We start from the raw sequence: 16,254 nt of genomic DNA on the forward strand, positions 1-16,254 counted from the left end.
CTCGCTGACCATTGCAACCAGTGAATAATGTCAGAAATTAGAATTTCACAATTATTATTATTATTATGATGTAACAAATACTCTCAGACTAACTCCTAAGTTAATGTACAGGGTCATGGTTATTGCTTCTTATTGACAAACTGCTTTCAGGGGTAAGGGTGCAGGGTTTGAAACTGCCCCCCCCCCCAGTTGATTTTAACATTTTTGTTATATTTGCAAAGACTTATGTTAGTATGTTAGGGGAATTCTTGGTGTTTAGCGGTAGTGCAGGGGAGCAATAATACTGCTAAAGAACTGTACATGAGTGCTAATGGGGCACAATTTCAATATGTTTAAGTGTATTTACAGCATGCTATAAGGGATATCCCTGCTGTCTAGTGTTGCCTACACCTGACATTTGTATGCTGAAAATTTTATTTTTTATCTTTTTAAGTGGCTTTATGTCACATAATAAATATTACACTTGGTGTCTATTATTCCCCACCCTCCAATATTGCAGGATTTGCTTTTCGGTCTAGGTGAGTGCAAAGATGTGAGAGCCCCCCTCACACTCAAACACACAGACATTCAGAGCTTAACACACGCACACACACACACACACACACACACACACACACACACACACACACACACACACACACACACACACACACACACACACACACACACACACACACACCAGTACCTAAAAGTCTTTCTGCAAGCATCCCCCTCCTTACCTTTTATGGTAGGTCACAGAGACAGCCCACCATAGTGCTGCAGCACTTTGTTGCTCCAGACTCTGGTAGGGCTTTCTTTGAAATGTTTATCAAATGGCTACTGCAAGTTGTATATGAATTGATCAAAATATATACTTCTATTTTGGCATTGTTGCTTACTTGTTTAAAAAATCTTCCTATCTATTCTTAAGGTCACATTGTCTGTATCGGCATAAGACTACCATTCAGTCACAAACTTCAGTCCACTAAAATCCATTTAAAAGAAAAACTAGAATATCTTAACAAATGTGGTATGTTCATAAATTAACAGATGCATTGTTTAAAAGATTTAACATGTTAATATATATATATATATATATATATATATATATATATATATATATATATATATATATATATACATATAGTGCATAACAGTATAGAAAAGGGCCTCCTAAATGAAACTATATTTATTAACATGAGGAAACCTTTAGTTTCTTAGCCATGATCTTTTATTAAAACAACAAAAGACTGGATTTTGATAATAGGCAGCAAATTGGGTGGATACTTATCTGACTAACTAAAATATTGACTGAGAGAACTATTTTGGGTTTGTGTTGCATTAAAGCATGGGTTCCCCAAGACTTGCTAGTAAGGCCAGTTCTTTTTCATTTTTATGAAAAAAATGTGACTGTTAAAATACTTCCATCTGCAAAGTGCTATTTAAGTGCACAGTTTCCTGACATTTAAACTGATATGCAAGTAGCATTGTGCAGGTGAAACCCTAATCTGACTTTAGAATGCTTTAGAGGAGTGTCTATAGCAACAAATAAGAAACTAACTAAAACAAACCAGCAATTGAGCTCTTGGGCAATTTAAGTAGGCTGAGTGAGGAACTTTCCCAACAAAAACATATGACCAAAGCAGAGTGTTGTCAGAGGTCTGATATGGATATATAAGTATTTAGGCTGTGGCTTGGCTTCACTGCAACCTTGAACCAGGTCTCCATGACTGCACAGATTCTTCCTCTTCCAAGTGAAGGTCTGCTTCCAGTGAGTGCTTTTTCATGTTAAGACTCCTAGCATTAAGCAGTATAACCTTGAGGTTGTTTTAGATGGAATTTTTACATCGGAAATTTTGTCCTTGTGATGCTGCCTAAAAAAGGCACTATGAGAGTGGCAAAAGTCCTTTGCCAGTAGCCAAAATCCCAGGGGTGACAAGTGTAGACCATCTCTGGCAAAGCATCAAGGTTTGTCAATCATCTGATCCCAGGATAACAGATACTGGATCCCTTTAGAATGATACCAGAAACTAAGCCAATTATTGAAGTCAGTCATTTTCTGTTTGTATTGAGGTATCATCCTAGGTGAAGGTAAAATGCTGCTTAAGACAAGGGACACACCTGCCTGAGACACATGATCCAAGAGCTCAGTCACATCTCTCTTATTAATGGTAATACTCTATAAATTTTGGATATAATCCTATTGATATTTTAGCAAAAATTAAAAGAGTATTTAGTTTTATAATTTATAAAACAGTGCAATAAACTATTTAAACAATATTCTGTCATCTATACTCTTCTTATTGGTAAATTAGCCAAGCTGTGCTTTAGGTGAGGTTTACAGAAATGATTTGACAGCTACCATGGGAACAGAATAAACCAAATCAGCCTTATGATTCTTAAAAAAAAGCTAGCCTTTATGGTTTATTCCTTGGACACATTCTCTCCTCTCTTCTTAACAACATTCATACTGATTTCTCTACTGTAATAATCAACTTACATGGTGGCAATCTTCTTCCTTAAAGAACTTGAGTTAAGTACAATTTTAAAAAGTGAGTTATTGAAACACTTAATTTTTCTGTGTTAATGGCTGTTTTGAATCAATCTTTCCATTAATCCAAAGAAATTCACTGTAATGCCAGTGACACGTTTAAAGGCTACAGAGTAATGATTTAATTAAACTCTTTGATTCTTCAAACAATTCTATTCAAAAGTCTCAAAATGAGGGTATGTTTGACTATGGTTTTGCCAGAAAAACATTCTCCAAGTTTCATGTAGAAGCTATAATTTCTTGTTCTCTTAGGTCAAGGTATGTTATAAACTGACCAACCAGATTTCTGTAGAAGACAGAAAAACAAACATTTCGATATGAATTATATGTTATTAGTGGTTTCTCTGCATTATTCAAAAAACATGTCTATTTCAGTGATACATACTGATCAACGTTTTTTGTGCAGCATGAGAGTGGGAGAATAAGACCTCCTTCCCTGCAGGCTCCGTACTAGCACTCATTCTTGAGATGCAATAAGACTGAAGTCACTCATTTTGCAAGGTTGTAGTGTGGCACAATAACGTTGCTGTAGAAGTTTATATATATATATATATATATATATATATATATATATATATATATATATACACACACACACACACACACAGTTCCACTTGAAACCGTCGGATGTTCAGAATATCGAAGTTCTGATCGAGACCAGAACATCAAAGGTTCAAAATGAACCACGCAAAAACAAAAAAACTTACAAAAACAATTTGCTGCCCCCCCCCCCACATCCCCCTACTTTAATATTCCAACTCCGAGATCGCACTACAGTGGGGTAAGGGAAATCTCCCATTTACCGCTATAAGCAGTAGTGCTAAACGGTAGATTTCCCGTACCCTACCTGCAATGCCAACACCCAGATGGCGCACACACACATACACACACACACACACACACACACACACACACACACACACACACACACACACACACAACATACAGGGCACCTTGCTGCCCTGCATACACACCCAAACATTTACAATTTTACTTACCTGGCACTTCCACTTTGAACCTTCGATGTTCTGAACATCACGGTTTCAAGTGGAACTATATATATATATATATATATATATATATATATATATATATATATATATATATACACATATACCATCTTTACTAACTGTGCACATAGGATGAGTAGACAGTCAGAGAAAATAAGTATAAAGGAAAGAGAAAGAAGTTTAAATGTAGTATTTTATTTTTTTTTATTTTAACATTTGTTAACTGGGAAAGTCCGACTTGGAACAAAGCCAATTTTCAGTGGAGGCCCATGGAGAAATGCTCTAGAAGCATGTCTTTGTAATGTGGGAGGAAACCCACATGGACGCAGGGAGGACATGCAGACTCCACACAGGAGGCACCCCATCCAAGAATCGAACCAGAGAACATCTTGCTCTGAGGTGACAATGCAAACACTGCAACACTGCGCCGTCCATAATAGTGGATATAAGAAAAGGTAAAAACAAGATGAGAGATGTAGAATTAAGCGATAGGATACAAGCCAGTGAAGTAGTATAGAGAAGTTGTTAGAGAGATCAATGAGAATAAGTGTAGGAGAAGAAAAACAGAGTTAATTTATGTTGGGTTTTTGCAGGGACATGTCCAGGAGTTCAGCCAGTAATATTTTACAGCTTTTTTTTAATTCATGAGCATTGGATAATATTTTCATGGACAAGGGTAATTTGCTCCAAGATAGGGCAATAGAGTAGTTTTACAGATGTTGGACAATTGTTCTTTTAGGCTATACATTTCTAAGGATATCTGGACAGAGCTTGGAAGTGTCCAAATAGGTGTACAGAGAGAAATGAGGGAAGAGATGGCAGTTCAGGAAGTAGGTTTGTTGAGGATAGAGTGAATGATAAGCAGTTAAGGAAATAGGAAATGATGAGGAACTTCAGCCAGTTAAGAGATCTGAGAGAGAGAGAGGCAGTGGTGGATGTTGAAGGGCTGGTTTGCAGCAATCCTTGCTACTTTATTGTAAGTGATTTTGAGTTTGGTTTTTAGGGAGGACTGCAGATTAGTTAAGATCTGTGATCCATAAAAAAGACTGGAAATAAGGTAGGTATAAGATTGAGAAAGTCTGGAATCTTTAGTGAGGAATTTCTTATTTCTGTATAGTAAGCCAAGTTTTTGGTGTATCTTCTTTATGCAAAGATGGACTTGTAGGTCAAATTTGAGTTGATCATCAGTGATAACACCCAGGAGTTTGGTGTGTGTTTCCACACTGATGACAGTGCTGTTAAGAGATGTGATAGAAAAAGTAGGTTTAATATGAGTGATACATTTTGGGAGGAATACGAGAAGTTTGTTGTTTTTGGGACTGAATATGATTTGGTTATCAGTAAACCATCTTTTAACAGAGATGGCAGAATTTTGGGCTATGCTGCATAGGTCATACAAATTATCAGAAGGGGAGATGATTGTAGAGTCATCAGCACATTGTAAGTGAGAAGAGTGAGAAGAGGAGGTGTGGAGGCAGTTAGCAAATATGTTGAATAATGAAGGCCCTAGAATGGAGCCTTGAGGAACTCCCATCTTGATGGGGAGAAAGGGAGAAGAGGAAGAGATCCATCTTACAGACTGCTGTCTGTTGTAGAAGTAGCTAGAGAACCATGAGATAGAAGAACTAGAAAGACTGAGATCTAAAAGTTTGGAAAGAAACTTGTGGTGAGAGACAGTGTCAAGTGCTTTAGAGAGATCTAGATAGAGATAGAAAACAAGTTCATTATTGCTCTGGCTTGAGAAATCATTTGTGTAAAGGAAATAAGGGCAGTAGTTGTGCTGTGGTTAGGACAGGAGCCATGTTGGGTGGAAGTGAGAAGATTTTCTTGAAGGAGATACTCCAGGAGTTGCTTAGGAATGCATTTCTTAGTAACTTAGTGAGGGGAGACAGGATAGCTATAGGCCAGAGGTCTGATAGTTCAGTAGACTGACTTCCTTTGTGGATAAGTAAGGTAAAAAAATGTTTCCAGAGTGTGGGGACGGTAGATTCATGGATTGAATGGTTAATAAGGATGGAGATGGGACAGTCTAAAGAGTTAATGGCAATTTTTAGGAAGAGGGGAGGTAGATTATCCACAGAGGGAGAGGATGTCTTTAGTTTGCAAAGGAGAGTTTTTATGTAGTTAGTGGGAAAAGGTTTGAGTGAGAAGGTGATTTTCTGACTGTGGGGGTAGGATACGTGAGGTTAGAGGAATTAGTAATATGAGTTAGTTTACTGATGGAATCAATGAAGTAGGAGTTAAATATGGTAGCAGTTTCAAGGGGAGTGTTGTTAGGACAGGGGTTAGGTGTAGAGGGATTGTAAGGATGTAGGATATTGTTTATAGTGTTCCAAAGTTTTTTTAGGGTTGCTTTGATGGCTTGTCTGGGGTTTCAGGTAGAAATTATTGTTATCATTGTTGACATGTTTTTATTTTTAAGTTCTTTATATGTTACAAGATAAATGGGAGATGTTGTTTTAAGCCAGAGTTTCCAAGCATTGTCCCTCTTGAGAATAATTGAGCAAGTGGATTTAGACAGCCAGGGTACAAAGAGAGATTTTACTTTGATTTTCCTAAGGGGAGCAAGGGAGTTAAGTATAGCAAGAAAAATGTGGTTAAATTTGTGTACAGCATTATCTAGGGGTAAGTATGTTAGGAAGTACCAGTTTATGGAAGAGATTGTGTAGTTAAATATATCAGGCCTGAAATTAGAGAGGCTACAACAGTGTTTGTACTTGTGAAGCTTAGTTTGTTGAAGGGAGTATCTTTGAATCCAAGTTGGGGAGTGGTCACTTATGGAATCATGTAGTGTTTTTAGGTGATGACATAGAACAGGATTGGATACTGTAGATCAGAGCTTGTGTGTGTACCTTTAAGAAGCATTTCCAGATGTAGCACATGCATATGAATAGCAAGCATGTGCAGGCAGCAGTGCCATTTTGAGAGAACAGCCAGAGTGTTAACATGTATGACTGCAGTAGTTAGTCTGTTTATAAGTTTAAGTTTAAGTTTAAGTTACAAAGCCTCATTTCTGATGTGCTTGTGTGTAATAAAGCTGCTTGAACAGAACTTGTGAATGTCTGTCAGTTTTATCCTGATCAGACCTGTGACATGGTATCAAAACTGGGAAGAACAGAGCTACTTCTTCGGGGCATGAGGTGCAGAGTTGAAGGTGAAGGCAAACCAAGCAGGTTGAGTGAAATGGAGCACAGTCAAATGAAAAAGGGCCAGAAATAAGCTAAAGGTAAAGAAAACTGCACAACTGATTTATTTGGCAAAGAAAATGAAACTGTGCATTTATAAGGCACAAAACACATTATTAATCAAAAGAGTACCGTAAAACGTATTACTAAGCAAATGAAAGGCACAAACTACATTATTAATTAAACAAAATATTTAAAAACATATTTGATAAAACTAGTAAAACTATTCATATGGGGCTCAGAATTACCTTTGGTTTGCATAGCGAGCATGTTTAAAGTAAAACAAGCACAAGAAAAGCATATTGAATATGATAAGAGATTAAAAGGGCATAATGAGTACAATAAAAGGGCAAATTAAGCTTAAAGAGCAAGGCAACTGCATGTTTTTAAGTAAATAAATGTGTTTTGGCACAACCTAGTATTTTGCATTGACCAAAACCATTCAAAGCACAGCTAGAGTTGTTCGAAGTATCTCAGGCTGTGCATAGTGTTTGCAGAGTTTGTGCTTTAATACGGCCCAGTTTCTTTCAAAGAATTTGCTGTGTGCAAATTACAGTTATATTGCAAAGTGCAGTCAAGTACAGCCATTTCAAAAAGTTTCTTGTGCTGAGTGCATTTATTCGCAGAGTACCACCATTTCAGAGCGTTTCTTACACTGTACAGAGTTATTTCGCAAAGCACAGCCATTTTGAAAGGTTATTGTGCTGTGTACAAATATTTGCAAAGTGCATTCATCTGGAAGTGTTTCTTACTCTGAACCATTTTCCATTGTGTACAGTTTATTCTCAAAATACAGTCATTTTGAAGTATTTCTTACACTGATAAGGAGCGATTTCATAAAGTACAGTGATTTCAGAGTGTTCTTGTGGTATGGAGACTTATTTGGCAAAGTGCAGTTGTTTCAAAGAGTTGTTCTACTGGCCATAATTACAAGTACTGGAATAAAATTCTGGCATATAATATATTTCTTCGTAAATAAGACCTAACCAGACAATAAGGCCTAGCATTGTTTTCCAAAATGGTCATGATATAAGCCCTACCCCATAAATAAGCCCCAGTTAAGATAGTCAACAACATACGATGGGCGTATTGAATTACAAAATAATATTATTGACTGAGGTTATCATACTCTACTCGCCATTTTCGGACCATTCAGACACCCAACTTCTTCTCGTTGCAGAAAGTCATAAAAGTCTTTCTCTGGGAGTCCTCCACGATTTGTATTGTAATCCTAATCATCACGCACACTTGACGGTTGAGTTCCTTGGCCCATAAACACTGGCAGGTGTACTTTGATTGGGCAAACTTCATCAGCCAATCACCAAAGAACTACCCCTCCCCAACACAACCCTTGCTCTACCACACACACTTTATAGTCACAGCAATCCCCCCGTCACACCCCATGACTCATTCTAACTACACACACTCAGTCTCACCCTTAATAAACTCACCCTTAACAAACTCAACACATTGGTAAATCACACTATGTTCTATCTGCCCAAGTACTCTTCACTGACAGTCTTATCTCTCCACACAGCTAACTTCTTCACACTAGCCCTTCTCTACCATCTAACAAAAGTTCACACCCCCATCCTCTATGAAAACCAGCCCAACTCCATCACATTCAGTCCACTCCCCAAAACCCACCACTGTAATACCCTGATGGCACCCAGCCTTTACAACAGCATTAGCATAGACTACCTTCCACTTAAATACCACCAAACCAGCTCCAAAAATGAATCTTTTCTTAGACAGCATATACTAGCGACCAAACTTAGAAAAACATTATTTAACATACTATCCAAACTAAAACGAAGCAGTGACATCCACCCCAACCTCTGCCCCAAACCTAGTGATAAACCAACCATCATAAATCCCTCACATAAGTCCATCATACCACCCTACCCAAAGGAAACTCCCTATTGTTCCTCAATATAAATCTAAGGAGTATTCTAAATAAAGTCCATGACCTCCATGCACTAATAGATTTATACTTCCATGACATAACCATTCTGACAAAAACTTGGCTAAAGCCACATGTAAAAAACAATGAAATCATCCCCCCAGGCTATAACCTATACAGGCTTGATTGACAAAATAAACATGGAGATGGTATAGCTATAATGTTCAAACAAAATCTAGAACTAGAATTCATCAACACCACACTACCTACATTTAATAGTGCTGAAATGCTCCTCTCCAAACTGAAAATCAATAAAAACAAAACTCTACTCATAGTGACTATCTATATTCCTCCAGGAGAAAACACTAACACAGTTGAAGAAATACTTCACTGGCTATTCACAACCTTCCACCAAAAAAACATCATTATGGGTGAAGTCAATACTGACTGGTCCACCTATAATTCCAATAATCCATCCAATTTACACGGTTTCTCCCAGCTCATACAAAAACCTATAAGCATAGACAAAAGGTCTAAAGTCCATCCTAGATTGGACTCTCACAAACAAATACAAGAGATCCCTTCTAACAAGATGCCTCCTCAATACCATGAGTGACCACCTACCCTCATTCCTAATCAAAAACAATCACACTCTACCCAAACAAGTAGTCTATAGGCTAATCCACAACAAAAAATAAAAATTAACAGCCACACTTAACTCCCTCCTCCAACAAATTAACTGGTCCCTCCTCATAACTCTACCACTAGACAACACCATCCAATACTTTACCACCATCTTCCTTAACATACTAAACAGCCTAGCCACGTGCAGAACAGGTAGAATAAAAATTACCACATCCCCTGGCTAACAAAGAACACTAAAAACCTGCTAAAAGAAAGAGACAGGGCATGGGATCACTGGTTAACTAACAAAAACAATGATGACCTACTACTGTTTAAGCAACTTAGGAAAAAACGCAAATCCCAAATAAAAGCTGACAAAAATTCTACTACACCACTGCTCAGCAAAAAAAAAAAAAAAAAAAAAAAAACAACCCCAAAAAGTTCTGGGCCATGATAAACAAACTCCTACAACCTGATAATGCTTCCACCCCCAATCTCACTATACCCCCCTCAACTGATAGCATCGCAACACAATTCAACTCCTTTTCCATAAACACAATGCACTCACTCATTAACTATGACAAAAACACCACTACTACACTTCCTATATCCAACAGTGAGAGAGTTAACTCCTTCTCCTTTAACCCCATCCCAACCTACATCATCAAAAAACTGCTCAGTAAGCTCAAGCCCAGCAGCCTAGCTGCTGACAACCTCTCAACAGAATTCCTCAAATCTGCCTCCAAAGTCACAGCCTACCCCATCTCTATCCTCCTCAACTGGTCTATCACCGAAATTATGTCCCACTAATCTGGGAAGTCTCCTACATCACTCCCTTGCATAAAGGTGGCGACTCTACCGAACTTACAAACTACAGACCCATGCAAATTTTTCCACCCCTGTGAAAAATACTAGAAAAATGTATTCACTCCCAGCTCCTAAACTACCTTCTCTCTAAAAACCTACTATCTAACACACAACATGGTTTCCGCCCACACCATAGTACAACTGCCCGCCTCAGCTTCACTAACGCAATAAGTCAATACAGAAATCATAATAAGTTTGTCTTATCTATCTTTCTAGACCTCTCAAAGGCCTTCGACACAGTTTCATACCAGAAATTACTGTCAGAAGTGGCCACATTAAATCTCAGTCATTCTTCCCTAGCTTGGTTCCATAGCTATCTAACCAAACATCAACAAGCATTTAGATGGCAACAGGAGCTATCATCTCTGCTTTCTGTCAACATAGCAGTTCCACAAGGCTCGATACTAGGCCCCTTACTCTTTACCATTTTTACAAAGCAACTCCATAAAACCACCTCTCTCCTCTCAGTCATCCAATATGCAGATGACTCGACTCTCATATACCCTGCATCCTCTCTAACACAACTACAGCCTACAGCACAACAATACTTCCTAGAAGTAGAATCTTGGCTAAGTAATGCTAAGCTCATACTAAACACAAGTATGCTCTTTCTCCCCAACAAGTCACCCAATCCCCACCCACTTTTCAAATCCACTCCACCAACAACACAACTATAACCTCCACTTCACAAACCAAACTACTAGGTATTACAATTGATAGCAAGCTAAAATTTGACCTACACCGATCTCAAACTATAAAAAAATGCATATTAATGTAGGATCTCTCTACCAAATCAAACCTTTGCTAACTAGCCAAGATAGACTAAACATCTCTTGGACTCATCTGTTATCCACTCTTCTCTACGCTGCTCCCATCTTTACCAACATTAATAAAAGTGACCTTCCTAAACTCGAGTCACGCTTCAACAAAATAGCCAAGTTTGCCACAAGCTTCCTACAGAGATCTCCCCACTGCTCCATCCTACATCAAATAAACAGGCTTGGACTACCACAACAAATAACCTAAACCCAATTAATTTTCACCCACCAACTAATATACCAACCAAATAGAACCCCAGCTCTACAACAAATACTCCCAACCATATACCAACACTCGCCAACTCCGATCCTCACACAAAACACTCCTGCAAGTATCCAAAAGGAGTATCAAAACCAGGGATGCCCTTTACTCCCACCACATTTCCAAACTTTGAAACTCAATTCACAAACACATCCTCAATAGTACCAACCTACACAAATTAAAAAAAAATGCTCAAAGGCCACCTCACTAGCAAATGGCTCTGCTCTTTTACCAGCCCAGGCTAACAGCAAACAACCCCACAACATCCTTCCTCCCCTCAGATAATAGGCACCACCCAGACTCCTCTCCCACTTTTTCCATCACCCACATATTTACCCCCTTCTTTATTAACCTAGAGAAGCAGAGCTAACAACACCTACCAGCTATTTAGACTAAGGAGACAACAACTACTATGTTTGTTATTCACTCTTCTTTGTTGTTACTACATCTATGCATACATAAAGGTCTACATTTGACATGTAAAAAAAACACAACTCTCTCTCTCTTTCTCTCTCTCTCTCTCTCTCTCTATATATATATATATATATATATATATATATATACAAAATCTAAATGTCTAAAATGCAAAGTGTAAAATACAATTGAAAAGAGCTGTCTTTACCTATGTAAAGTGCTTCTTATATAATGTAATGTACATTTTTTTTATTGTTCTTAAATATTTCTGTAAATCCTTTTTAAAATCTATACTGTAACTTTTTTTTTTTTTTTTTTTTTTTTAATTTGGAGCTTTTCTCCCTGGCCTCCACTGAAAATGGGCTTCCACCAAGATGGACTATCCTGGTCAACAAACTTAAAATAAATAAATAAATACATTTCCCCAGACTGCTGTAGTGACTCATCATCTCTGCCCAACCTGGGCCTGCCCTAAACTGTACCACAGCTGAACTCTAAACAAGGCATCATTACCTGTGACCACTTTGTGTACAATTCCATCATCTGGGTCTCCCAATGTGGCATTGTCTGTTGACTGCTGTGCCCCTTTCCCTCAGGTCCTCGACCTGGTATTCTCCAACTGCCCTTTCCTCTTGTGACTGGACACATCGAGTTCTTCGGCCATAGGAGAGTCACTGGTTGGCAATTCCTGGAACATTTTTTCTGCCTCTGAGACAATGGGCACCCACCTCTGCCTCAAATTCTGTACCACCGCCATCTCCAAAATAAATAAATAAATTAAGCACCACCTCATCTTATGACACTTATCACCTTACTAACGGGTTTGCTTTTTTTATTGTAATTTTTCTGTTCTTGAAGAAGTGCATAAAACAGTAACATAATATTGCAGTGGTTATTCCTTAGATTATGATAAGAATAAAAAGTTCTAGCCTTTACCCACAATTATTCTTGTTTTGTGGCAATAACATTGGTCAGTAGCCAAATCTCCCTAGCTGCATGGTTTGTCCCTGATCCCCATACTGATTCTTTACATTAGTCTCTCTTCTGAAATGTGCTTTCATATAGCAATAACCCATGCCTGGGTGTGGGTAATGCTGGATTTACCCACGGATGGCGTGGTTTGGTCCCAAGGGCGAAGCCCGAGGGACCAAACAAAGCCAACCATGGGTAAATACAGCATTACCCACACCCAGAAGTGGGTTATTGCTATTATACCATGACATTATTTAAGAAAAGAAACTATTACTTTTCTTAAATAATGGCATAGTATAATGCCTGTTTACTGCCCTTCCGCAGATGTCTGGCATCCGGCAGTTCTGATGTACCGCGCCTGCGCAGTACATCAGAGTTGAGCAAAAGCAACAGAGAAAGCAAGATCTCTGTTGCTTTTTTTACTGTTTTAAGCTATGTTAAATGGGTTTAACATGGCGAGACAGTTTTAAAATAAGCAACGGAGATGTCCGTTGCTTATTTTAAAACTGTCTCGCTATGTTAAACCCATTTAACATAGCGAAACAGTAAAAAAAGCAACAGAGATCCTGCTTTCTCCGTTGCTTTTTTTTTAAAACCTGTCTCGCTATGTTAAATGGGTTTAGTATAGCGAGACAGCTTTAAAATAAGCAACGGAGATTTCCGTTGCTTATTTTAAAGCTGTCTCGCTATGTTAAACCCATTTAACATAGCGAGACAGTGTTTTAAAAGTAGAGTTATACTAATGGAAAAAAGTCCGGGCGACCGGACCTTTTTCCATTAGTATAACTCGATTTACAATGTGCACGCTGGCCAATCAGCATGCACGTTTTGGGGAGGTCATGGTATAATATTAAAATAGCTACTTATTAACATTAATTAGAATCAGACATATTTAAATTAAATATTGTTTACTACTGTATTTTGTGTGTCATTTTTATTTTGTATATATTTATATAAAAAGTCATCCTAGAACAAGAATTTTGAGCAAGATCTAATTTACACACTAAGTTAATACTGTAAAGAGCCTGAATTATATTATAAAGATCACTGATATCCAACAATTTTGTTTCTGTTAATAAATAAATAAATAATATATATATATATATATTTTTTTTTTTTTAGTTTTGTTTCTTACTTTAGACTATGTCTAACATTTAGCATACTTTTATTAAAGATCTACCAGGCATTCTTACTTCAGGTATGTAAACTATATTAACAGGCATTCTTATTTCAAGTATGCAAACTATACAACCATTATCAAAATCGCTGTCAACTTCTTAGCACAAAAAATTGTGACAAAGCCAAAAACAATGGGACAGGGACAAATCCCAAATACCACTGTGACAAACTTAGAGATTAGCTCGAATAAAAGGTCTTGTGTCACCATGCCTCTTCTAAAGGATATGAAGTCTGAAACCCAAAACCCACCATCACTTAGTCAATCCAGTCATCACTGATTTGCAACAAAATCCAGAAAACCACAAATCCCATGAGGAATGGACCAAAAATATGAGACAAAAATCTGGACACTCTGTGAAAATCTGGCAGTCGAGAGGTATGATTGTCAAGTATTAAATGTTCTTATTCCTGTACCATATGGCTGTTAAACAATGCATGTTAGTGGTTTTGCAGTCCATAACGCAACATGCAAGAAATATCATCCTAAATTATTCACTTTGTACTTCTAATATACATTCAGTTATCTCCAATAACAGCAGTTAAGTGGCTGCAACTGCAACTCTGCATGCACAGTAATGAACTGATACTTGAATTTGCTTCCCAGCCTATGAACAGCCCCAGAAACTGCTGCTCCCACAAACCACACATGAAAAACAAAAGTAGGGACAAATTCTATTGCTCTGAAAACATAAAATGATGCCAGAACAAGAGGTTAGCTTCCGTTGAAGGATATGCAATCCAAAACTCAATTAGATGACACCATTCATTGACCTCAGTGACCTGCCAGAAAACCACACAGTACTCCACAGTGAACAACACCTGTGATCAAAGGAAGCCCCACGATAAAAACAATGCTCAGCTGTACCAACCTCAATGGCTGCAATTGTCCTTCACTGCCATTGTGCATAAGTCCAAGCCCTGTAGAGCAAACCCTTGCAAAGGAACACCAGGTCCACTAGCCCACAAAAGGAAGCATGGCCTTTGAAACACCAACCCACCAACAAACTCAAACAAAATAAATACCATAACACCCCACCTACTGCTACTGCCAAAAAAGTTTTTTTATTTCATTAATGGAATGTTTGAGCTCTAAATAATGGACAACAAATTTGAAAGACTACTCCTAGGTAGCTGGCAATATTTGCATAAGGACAAAAACAGTGAAGCAAATACAATCCTTTTCCTTGCTACGGTAAATGCAAACGTTAATATAAACACAATCTGAAATTAAAACAGCAGCGATGAATGACATCCAACAAATACAATACATCATTCCCTTGAGGAACAGACTGACAAGACATTAGTACACTGATATACAAGTTTCCTTACAAAATAGTCTAGGAAACATTCCTAGAAGGCAATACTCCATGGAAAAGCAATAACCAAATACAGTTTCGTCACTTCAGAAACAATATCTAACCAAGACTTGCAGATATCCCTCTCTTCACAATATACTAATTCAAAGTGAAAAACACACAAGAAAAATTCTCCATGTGACACATCGGGGGAAGGTCAGATTCTGCCCAATGAAAACAGTTCTCATAATCGACCTGAAAAAAAAATGGAACAAAGATTCAGAATAATGTGACTATAAAATACTCTGGCTATCAACCCCCAGTGCTATCAATGGTCAACCATTCAACGCGTATAGAGCAAGGCTGTTTGTCATGAATGAATCAAACCCCCAGGAACCACCTGCTACAAAGCAAAAAAAAAAAAAAATTATATATGTAACTACTAATATGTACCACCATGCCCTCTACTGTTAACCTGAGGACAACCTGCACATATATAGCCGGTGTTAGGCACCCATGGAACCCGGGGCCGCTGGGAGCCCCTGATTTTCTCCCAGTGAATGAGGGCTCTCATGCAGTAGCTGCAGGTTGCTGCATCTCCTTAGTTCGTTCCTTAGCAACTTGCGGAATTCTTCACGGTTGTACGACATCACCGCACAATCCCAAACTTTTTCCCATTTTTTTTTTTTTGATTCATTTGTAAGCTGCACTCAGTCAGGTCTGCTTCAAAGCAGCAAGGGATCTAATTGGCTGCAGCTGCCAGGGAAGTATTTTTTTTATAAAACAAGGAAGTGATGAAGCAAGGACCTAACTGGTTCTTGCAAAAGCACTTCACATCTCAGCTGCCTTTAAAAATGCATATGTGGATAGGACGTGGGCCTATGGTAATTGCTCTGAAATGGAATAGTTACTGCACATCAGTTTCTAGGAAATTATGGCAGTATAGTTAGCACTTCAGGTTGCCAATCCTTCTTTTAGGCACTCTTCATGTGAGGAGAGGCAATACAACAGTTATTTTGACTTGAACAAACATGGGACCACCACAGCTTACTTACTGTGCAGACAGGCTATAGTCTTTTGGGGGTAGGTCATAAACTATAACTGAAGTATCCAAGCAATTTGCCTTCTAGGGAAAACAACTCTCCATCAGATACACTAAAGTAAAAATACATTTTCTGACACATTAATAGAAAGT

The sequence above is a fragment of the Protopterus annectens genome, chromosome 2.part0, assembly GCF_019279795.1.
Source record: "Protopterus annectens isolate FY-2018-M chromosome 2.part0, PAN1.0, whole genome shotgun sequence".
Lineage (NCBI taxonomy): Eukaryota > Metazoa > Chordata > Ceratodontiformes > Protopteridae > Protopterus > Protopterus annectens.